This window comes from Engystomops pustulosus, chromosome 5 (assembly GCF_040894005.1).
Source record: "Engystomops pustulosus chromosome 5, aEngPut4.maternal, whole genome shotgun sequence".
Taxonomy (NCBI): domain Eukaryota; kingdom Metazoa; phylum Chordata; class Amphibia; order Anura; family Leptodactylidae; genus Engystomops; species Engystomops pustulosus.
The window spans coordinates 169,462,937-169,471,323 of record NC_092415.1 but is presented as its reverse complement, the minus strand read 5'-3'; positions in this window follow the sequence as shown (position 1 = coordinate 169,471,323).

The following is an 8,387-nucleotide window of genomic DNA, read 5'->3' as shown; positions in this document are numbered from 1 at the left end:
GGAAGTTTCATCATACAGTGGACGGGGGAAAGTGCTGTCTGTGGAGCTGCAGTACGGAGGGGCTGTCCTCAGAGCCCTTCAGGCTTTTTAGTATAATTTTAGAAGGAGGCCATGGATAACAAATATAGGAAGATAAGCACAATCACGATGCCTGGATCTATCAGTAAGTGCCCCTGGTTTATTATGATGGATTTTGATGGTAGATTTCCTTAAAATGGTTCGACTTTTCAATTGTACAGTACCCCATTGGGAATCAGTTAGCTTCTTGGAAAATTCTATTCTTTTGCATGTGACTACATGTACTTGATTTTATACACCAGTGTCAACCAAACTGAATGAAATACCTGAATTTAACCCCTCCTTGACCATGATCCTTTTCAGTTTTCACAACCAGCATTTCAAAATCTTTAAAAGGGATTTGCCAGAGCTATGGAAAACTGGGGTGAAAGAAAAACACTAACTCACCCCAGTTCAAATTCCCTGGAAAACAGAAGCACTAGATAAACTTGGGATAAGGGAGGCGGAGCATGAGAGGTATGTTTTTTTTCCCCTGACTTCCTGGGGGTTAATAAAACGCCTTACGTTTTTTGACTTCAGCAGTGCATTTAATACAATTATTCTGTCACTGCTGGAGTCAAAATTACAGGCTATGCTGGTGGAACAGACTATGATTAAATGGTTGATGACCTATCTGAGCTCAAGACCGCAGAAGGTCAAGTTAGGAAATATATGGTCTGATGTGGTGCTGTGTAGCACTGGAGCCCCCCAGGGTACAGTGTTGGCTCCATTCTTGTTTATCTTGTACACCTTGGATTTTAGGAAAAATGGTCCAGGTTCAGAAATAGTTGTATAACTCAAATGGGCTTGTGCTAAATGTTAATAAGACGAAAGAAATGGTTATAAATTTTTCTCGGAGATGGGTTGAGAAGTCCGAACTATTGAATATAGAGGGGACAGAAGTGGAGCAGGTTGGAAGTTACAAATACCTGGGTGTGGTCATAGACAATAAGCTAAGCTGGCATGAACACATTGAAAAGGTATGCAGACGCGCTAACAGTAACCTTTTTTTTACGTAGATTAAGGTCATTTGATGTTTTGAGGACAATGATGTTATTATGTTTTTATTGTACAGTTATGAGGAGTGCACCTGCTTTTGCAGTAGCAGCTTGGGGCAACTGCATCTCTGGTAGAGATTGCCAAAGGTTGAACAAGATAATAAAGAAGGCTTCCTCGATAGTGTGTATGTCCTATGAGCAATGGGAGGAATTGGTACATTGTGGCATAATGAGGAAAATAGAAAAAATTATGGATAATAACGACCACGCCATGTATGGCGTACTCCGGGTGCAGATGAGTGGTTTAAGCTCCCGTCTTATTCTGTTGCGGTGCAGGTCGGAGAGGTTTAAGAAGACATTTATACCAGCTACTCTTGAGCTTTCAAATACTATGCAGAAGGGAAGACCGAGCCAGGATTGTGTGTTATGTATTTTAGAAATGTTAATGGGGGGATTTATTTATTGTATATATGTATATGTAATCATGGGTAATCTGTGTTTTTATTGTGTATGTGGTTTTTATGTGCGTCTTATTCTGTCGATATTTTTTTTTTGTTTAGAAGTATGTACTGCAGATGTGACACTTTAAGTTCCCTCTGGGATAATAAAGTTATTATTATATTCCCGCATGACAAATTGCACTTCCTAGCAGAATCATTTAATATTGTATGCAATGTGAAGAAAGCAGGGAAAAAAGGAACTGACAAAAAACCCCACAGTTTGGCTATATTATTGTAGGCCTTTTTTACAGCTTTCACTTTATACTAATGACACATCCACACATTGGGGGTTATTTATCATAGTCTGAGCACTGGCATATGAGTGCCCTGTCTACAACAGGCGGGGGCATGCATAGAATTTCAGTGATGAAATTCTCATATATTTGGATGGACTCTCACCTGTCCTCACCCGTATTAGTGCTTGTAGTAAATGTCCTGGCTTCCGGGCTGTGTACTGCACGCCTCTACTCTGCTACACGTAGACAGGGGGGCAGATGCCAATTGGATATAACTGAACTCCACAATGGGAGCAAAGGTTGGATTGGTACTAAAAAGGACTAAGGACTTATTCTGAAAGCTCTAATACTTTTGGGATAAGTCCTGAGGGGGTGACCACACGTTCAGTTTTTTAGATGCAGTTTTTGATGCCCCAACCTGGAATGGAGTAAAAGTAGGAGCAGCACCTTTCAATTATTTGTCTCAACCCATTATCATCCACACCTGCTCTTGGCTCCAAAAACTGCATCTGAAAAACTGAACGTGTAGATGCACCCATATTCCTTTTGAGCGCCGATCCGACCTAGGCTCCCTTTGTGGAGTTCAGTTGTATCCACTATTTATAATAAGCATTCCTACAAATATTTGTTACCTATCATTGGCCTGATCGTCAACTTGAAACATGCCATCTAGCAGAAGTCCGGGATTGGGTTTGCTGTCTGTTTTGTTGATATAGAAGAGTAAAAGTTGGAGTTTTATGGACCCTTAATTAGCCGGATTAACTCATTGTAAGGCTACATTCACACAAACATGTGCTCGCCGTACCGTAACACGGTGGGCACACGTCGGCACCTGGGAGAGGAGAAGGGGGTATGGTGCTCCCCTATGGTGCCGTAAGCCTTTTGCCGTCTATGGGGGACGTATATACGGCGTATATACATCAACCGTACATACGTCCCCCATACGGCTGTGTGAATGTAGCCTAACTTTGAGTTTGTGCTACAATCACTTGGTTGGAATCCGTGCACTAGGTATCCTCGATCCATTGGGGCAGTGAGCTGACACTAACACACAATACATCATCTCATGCACACGACCGTATGTTCTGTTCTGTATATACAGCTGTATTCTTGCGTATTTCAACAGTATGGAATCGTATTGCAATGTATCCATACCGTATCCGTATAAAATACAGTGGGCAGGCAATTGATGGAAGGCTCACTATTGGCTGGCTTACAGAATGCACCTCCCACTGGTTCTGGATACTGCATGTATATATGGCAGCATACGGTGCGCAGCAGTATGAAGCACATATTGGCCCATATTTTGTACGTTCCCATTGACTTCTATGGGGCTGTACAGAACGGAAATACGGTGAAAAATAGGACATGCTCTTTATTTTTATACAGCTCACTTACGGTACATGGATGGCCGTATTGCCCATTGTAATGAATGGGGTCGTATTGCAGCCTTAGGCAATGTTGATGCAGTTTTGACATATATTTACTATATTTACTGTTTAATCATGGCAAAATGTAGCGGGTCACAGATAACTTTGAACACAAGAGAGTCGCACATACGGACCCAGATACAAGTACTAAATACAGTATTGCATACAAATTATTATTTGCTAATAGGTACAAGGCAACTTTACTGCTTCATTTACATTTAAATACGATTAACAGTCAGTCCTCAAGAATAAACTGTATTTTCTCTCAGACGTCTAATCCATCTATTTGGAAGTTTTAAGTACATTACACAAAGCTGCAATAAATTACAAGACATTTGACACATTTCTCCTCCAGTTAAACATCCACAAGCATCTTTTTAACAAGATGAGGGCATGTGGGAAAAAGAAAGCTAAAATACAGGATAAATCACTTTAAAAATATATCTGCACAAAACACTCTTTAATTGGCATAATCCTCCTCCCGTTTGCTCTAAAAATAAGGTACATGTCCTCATTTTCAAAGCAGACGCTTTGAAAAAAAAACTTTTGCTCCAAATCTGGGCACTGTATACATATAATCTAATGGCTGCTATTTATATAGTCAGCAGGAAATAACATTGCAGTGTCGGAACTAAAACACTTCTGCTTGTATGGGAAGAAGAGACATCTCCAGCTGGAAAATTTTATGTATGAAAGTGTATGAGCCTTCTCCATGATCCTTTAGAGGGGTTTGCTCATGAAAGAAAGTTCTCAAATTTGATTCCCCTATTGATGTGTACACAATAAAGATAATTTTTAACCCCTTAATTTTACTCAGCTTTGTTGAAGTTTTAGTGCTGTGAGATGCTGTTAGCTGACAATGTGCTTAGATTATCAGGTCACAGGGTTTATCTACACTTTCATTTAGCTTCTGAACATTTACTATTATATGACACATAGAAAAAGAGAGATGAGACCGATCAGAGATGAAATATGGTGAGATCCATGATATGGATATAAAAAACAACACTCTCAGCTTTACTGAGATATAACACACATAGAGTCAGCTCTGCTGCTCCTTCCCCAACTATAGAGATCTTATCTTATCTATTGTTTGTAGAGTACGTCTCTGCACAATGCTTATTGATGACAGGAAGTGCCTGTGTCTGAATTTGCCTTGTAATGGTAGGGCCGGAGGTATAGAGCACTGCAAAGTACAGACAGGCGAAGCTATTCATGAGAAGAATCTGCCATGCCTGAGCATAGTCAGGAGATTTAAGGTCGGAACCCAGGAGAATCAAAATTGTATACACAAGGACAGGTTGGAATTATATCTGTGAAATGCTGTATTTTTTGTTAATAACAGTGAATTAGAGAATTTGTTATTTTGTTATCCTGAGTACATTTAAGAATCTTGCATTCGTGGGAATACACCTTTAAAGGGTACTTATCACCAGCTATCTCACATTATTCTATCTCACATTGTAATTCTGCCCCATAGTCATGTGAAAATAAGCAGACAAGAGTCATATTTTGCCTGAGATTAAACAAAATTAGAGGCTGCTGGTTTATGGTTTTGTGCTAGAGATATAAGCAGGTAAAGGCATGATTAGGAAAACAAGCTACAGACATTTTGAAAGATGAGATTCTCATCTTTAATCTGGTACCAAGATACAACTCAAGATAACGGGCATCTAAATTGACACTGTCCTTCAGTCTCTAAGCCTGACTGGTCTTTGCCTGAGAAGAGTCAGGCTGAGAGGCTGTAGGAGTGGCATCACAGATGCTCAAATATTGTATTGCTTTATAGTACTTTAATGTGGAACCACAGTTCTAAAATGAGAATCTCATCTTACAAATTGTATCAAATATGTCGTTCTGGAAGCTACCAAACAGGGATACAGGGAGTTAAGCACATAGGAGGACATTTATCAGTGCTTCTACGACAATTTTCTGGAGTAGAAGCGCTGAAATAATCTCACTGTCTTGCGCACTGCAAGATATTAGGATTATTTCCTGATTACGCCACCTACGTGTCATGTGGCCGTGGGGGGGTGTGCCCGCCGTTTTTTACGCAAAACTACACCAGGTTGGCCTGGCCCAGTTTTCACTGGCGTCACGACCACCTGTCAAATACATCAAGAGGTCTAAGCCTCTTGATGTATCCACCAGGCCAGGGAAGCGTGGCCTTTATCATAGGCCATCACACAAGTATCGGCATATGATAAATTTCCCCCGTTGTAAGGAATCATTATGACCTATGATTTTAACTGACCATTTCTATGGTTTTGTAGCTCGCAAAACCACAAACCTCATAAAAGAGTAGATTCTTTCTTTAATATGATACCAAAACCATGGTTCAGCCTGCTATAGAGCCGAAGATGTAGGTATCTAAAGTGACACTCCGAGTCTGACTCTTCTCTGATCATTTACACATGACTTCGGAGAATATTTTTTATAAGTACACAGGAAAGAATTCACATAAAAGATGGAATTCTCTAAATTATATTTTATACCGTATCTGATGGTGTAGTTTAGTGGGGTAAAAGCTGCTAAAGGGTTCCCTTTCACATGGCTGCGCCATACTATTATGGTGCACAACATTAAGGGGTTAAAATATTTTTCTAATTCTAAAATACTCCTCTGGATACACACATTTTGTTGAAACAAATCAGGGATAATTTAACATGACACTTGCACTGAACTCCAAGGTTCTACCTGCTTCTCCAATGACCTTTTCAATCCATTAAAAATAAGAAATAAAATGTTAACATTTGATAAAGGTTTTTAGAAATAAATACTTCCCAGACAGCGAATTTGCTTTACATAAATTTGATTATGCATATAGTATTATTATATTCTAACACCGAGAATTTGGCACATAATTATTTTCATGCTGCTTCAGGAGAAAATACAATTTAATTCTACAAGTTTTTAATATCTCTCACTGCAGGGACTTTTTCTGAGTAGGGAATATTGAACATTGTGCAATTTCTTATTAGTATTAAAAGTCATTGTAAGATTTTAAAAATATTTTTGTACTACTAGTGTACTTTAGTATCACTAGACTTTAATGTAAATCAGTCACCATCATTGCAGTACTGGCAGAACTGCCATCAGAGTCGCAGGCATAGCGATTAAAATCAGGGGAGGGGTATTTTATTGTAGGGGACCTTAATTTATTGGGCTCAATATATATTATAATTTATTAAGGGGGAGGGGTTCAATTTACTATGAGTCTTTATGAGGATTGTAGAAATAATGACCCAAGGGGGATCTGATACTTATTGATTCACTGGCGATAATATAATTTTTTTAAGTTATATAGATGACATTGTAACTTTTTGTAGTATGTTCTATGCAGTGTGTTTTAATATATTTGTGGGGTACTGCATAGTCAGTTGGCTTGTGAGAAAAAAAATATTATTTAGAAGCACAGTGTTGTAAGCCAGGGAACATTATACTGTAACTGACAGAGTTATTTTTAGGGGCACAGTATGTAAATATGCTACATGAAGCTGAAGAGAATGCTAAATTCTGCAGGGAGTCATATCCAGGAAAAGTTGTAATGAAATTCAGTACCTAATGGACAAATTTGATCACATGTAAGTTGTTAGATGACATTTCTACCTTTTTTTTTATCAGTACAGTAATTTCTATCAGCATTATTTGATCTGTGATGTAGAGCGGAGTAGAAAAAAGGCACAGAGAAGATTTGTTACTAATATAACCTGCCTTAATCATTGCTGGAATAAAAATTGCTTCAAATATTTAGTTAGGGTTTAAATGTTCAATTTCAAGATTTCAAGTACAATTATAAGAGCACGGCTTGTTTGGAAGATTTCCAAGAGAAAGTGTATTCTTTCTGAAAAGAACAAGACTTCACTTTGCAAAGCTGAATCTGAACAAATTACAAGACACCTGGAACAATGTCCTATTGAAAGATGTTTGGCCATAATGAAAAGCACAAATTTGGCAAAAAACGAGACACATACTGTATCAACACTAACAGCTCAGGGTGGACGAGTTGGATTTGATTCGCAACCACAGCTTAAACTTGGCCAAAACTGGGTCATAAAACAGGACAGTGATCCCAAGCAGGGGTGCACCTAGCCTTTCTGCTGCCTGAGGCGAACTATAAAAAGACGCCCCCCCCCCCCACTCCATATATGTAATATATCAGGGAGTGTCAGGACCAGACCCAATCATATTGGTTTAATGTTAAAATAAAGCAATGCAAAATACATAGAGCATCCCACCGTGTACTATAGAATAAACACAGCGAGCTACAACAAAGCACAAATACTTACAACAATCCGCCATATAATATAAAATCAATACAGCGTGCTGCCACATACCATACAATACATACAGCGTGCTGCCACATACCATATAATACATACAGCGTGCCCCCATATAGCATATAATACATACAGTGTGCCCCCATATACCATATAATACATACAGCGTGCTGCCACATACCATATAATACATATAGCGTGCCCCCATATACCATATAATACATACAGTGTGCCCCCATATACCATATAATACATAGTGTGCCTCCATATACCATATAATACATACAGCGTGCCGCCATATACCATATAATACATACAGCGTGCAGCCATATACCATATAATACATACAGCGTGCCCCCATATACCATATAATACATACAGTGTGCCCCCATATACCATATAATACATAGTGTGCCTCCATATACCATATAATACATACACTGTGCCGCCATATACCATATAATACATACAGCGTGCCCCCATATACCATATAATACATACAGCGTGCTGCCATATACCATATAATACATACAGTGTGCCGCCATATACCATATAATACATACACCGTGCTGCCATATACCATATAATACATACAGTGTGCCGCCATATACCATATAATACATACAGTGTGCCGCCATATACCATATAATACATACAGGGTGCCCCCATATACCATATAATACATACAGCGTGCCGCCATATACCATATAATACATACAGCGTGCCCCCATATACCATATAATATATACAGCGTGCCGCCATATACCATAATAATACATACAGCGTGCCCCCATATACCATATAATACACACAGCGTGCCCCCATATACCATATAATACATACAGTGTACCGCCATATACCATATAATACATACAGCGTGCCGCCA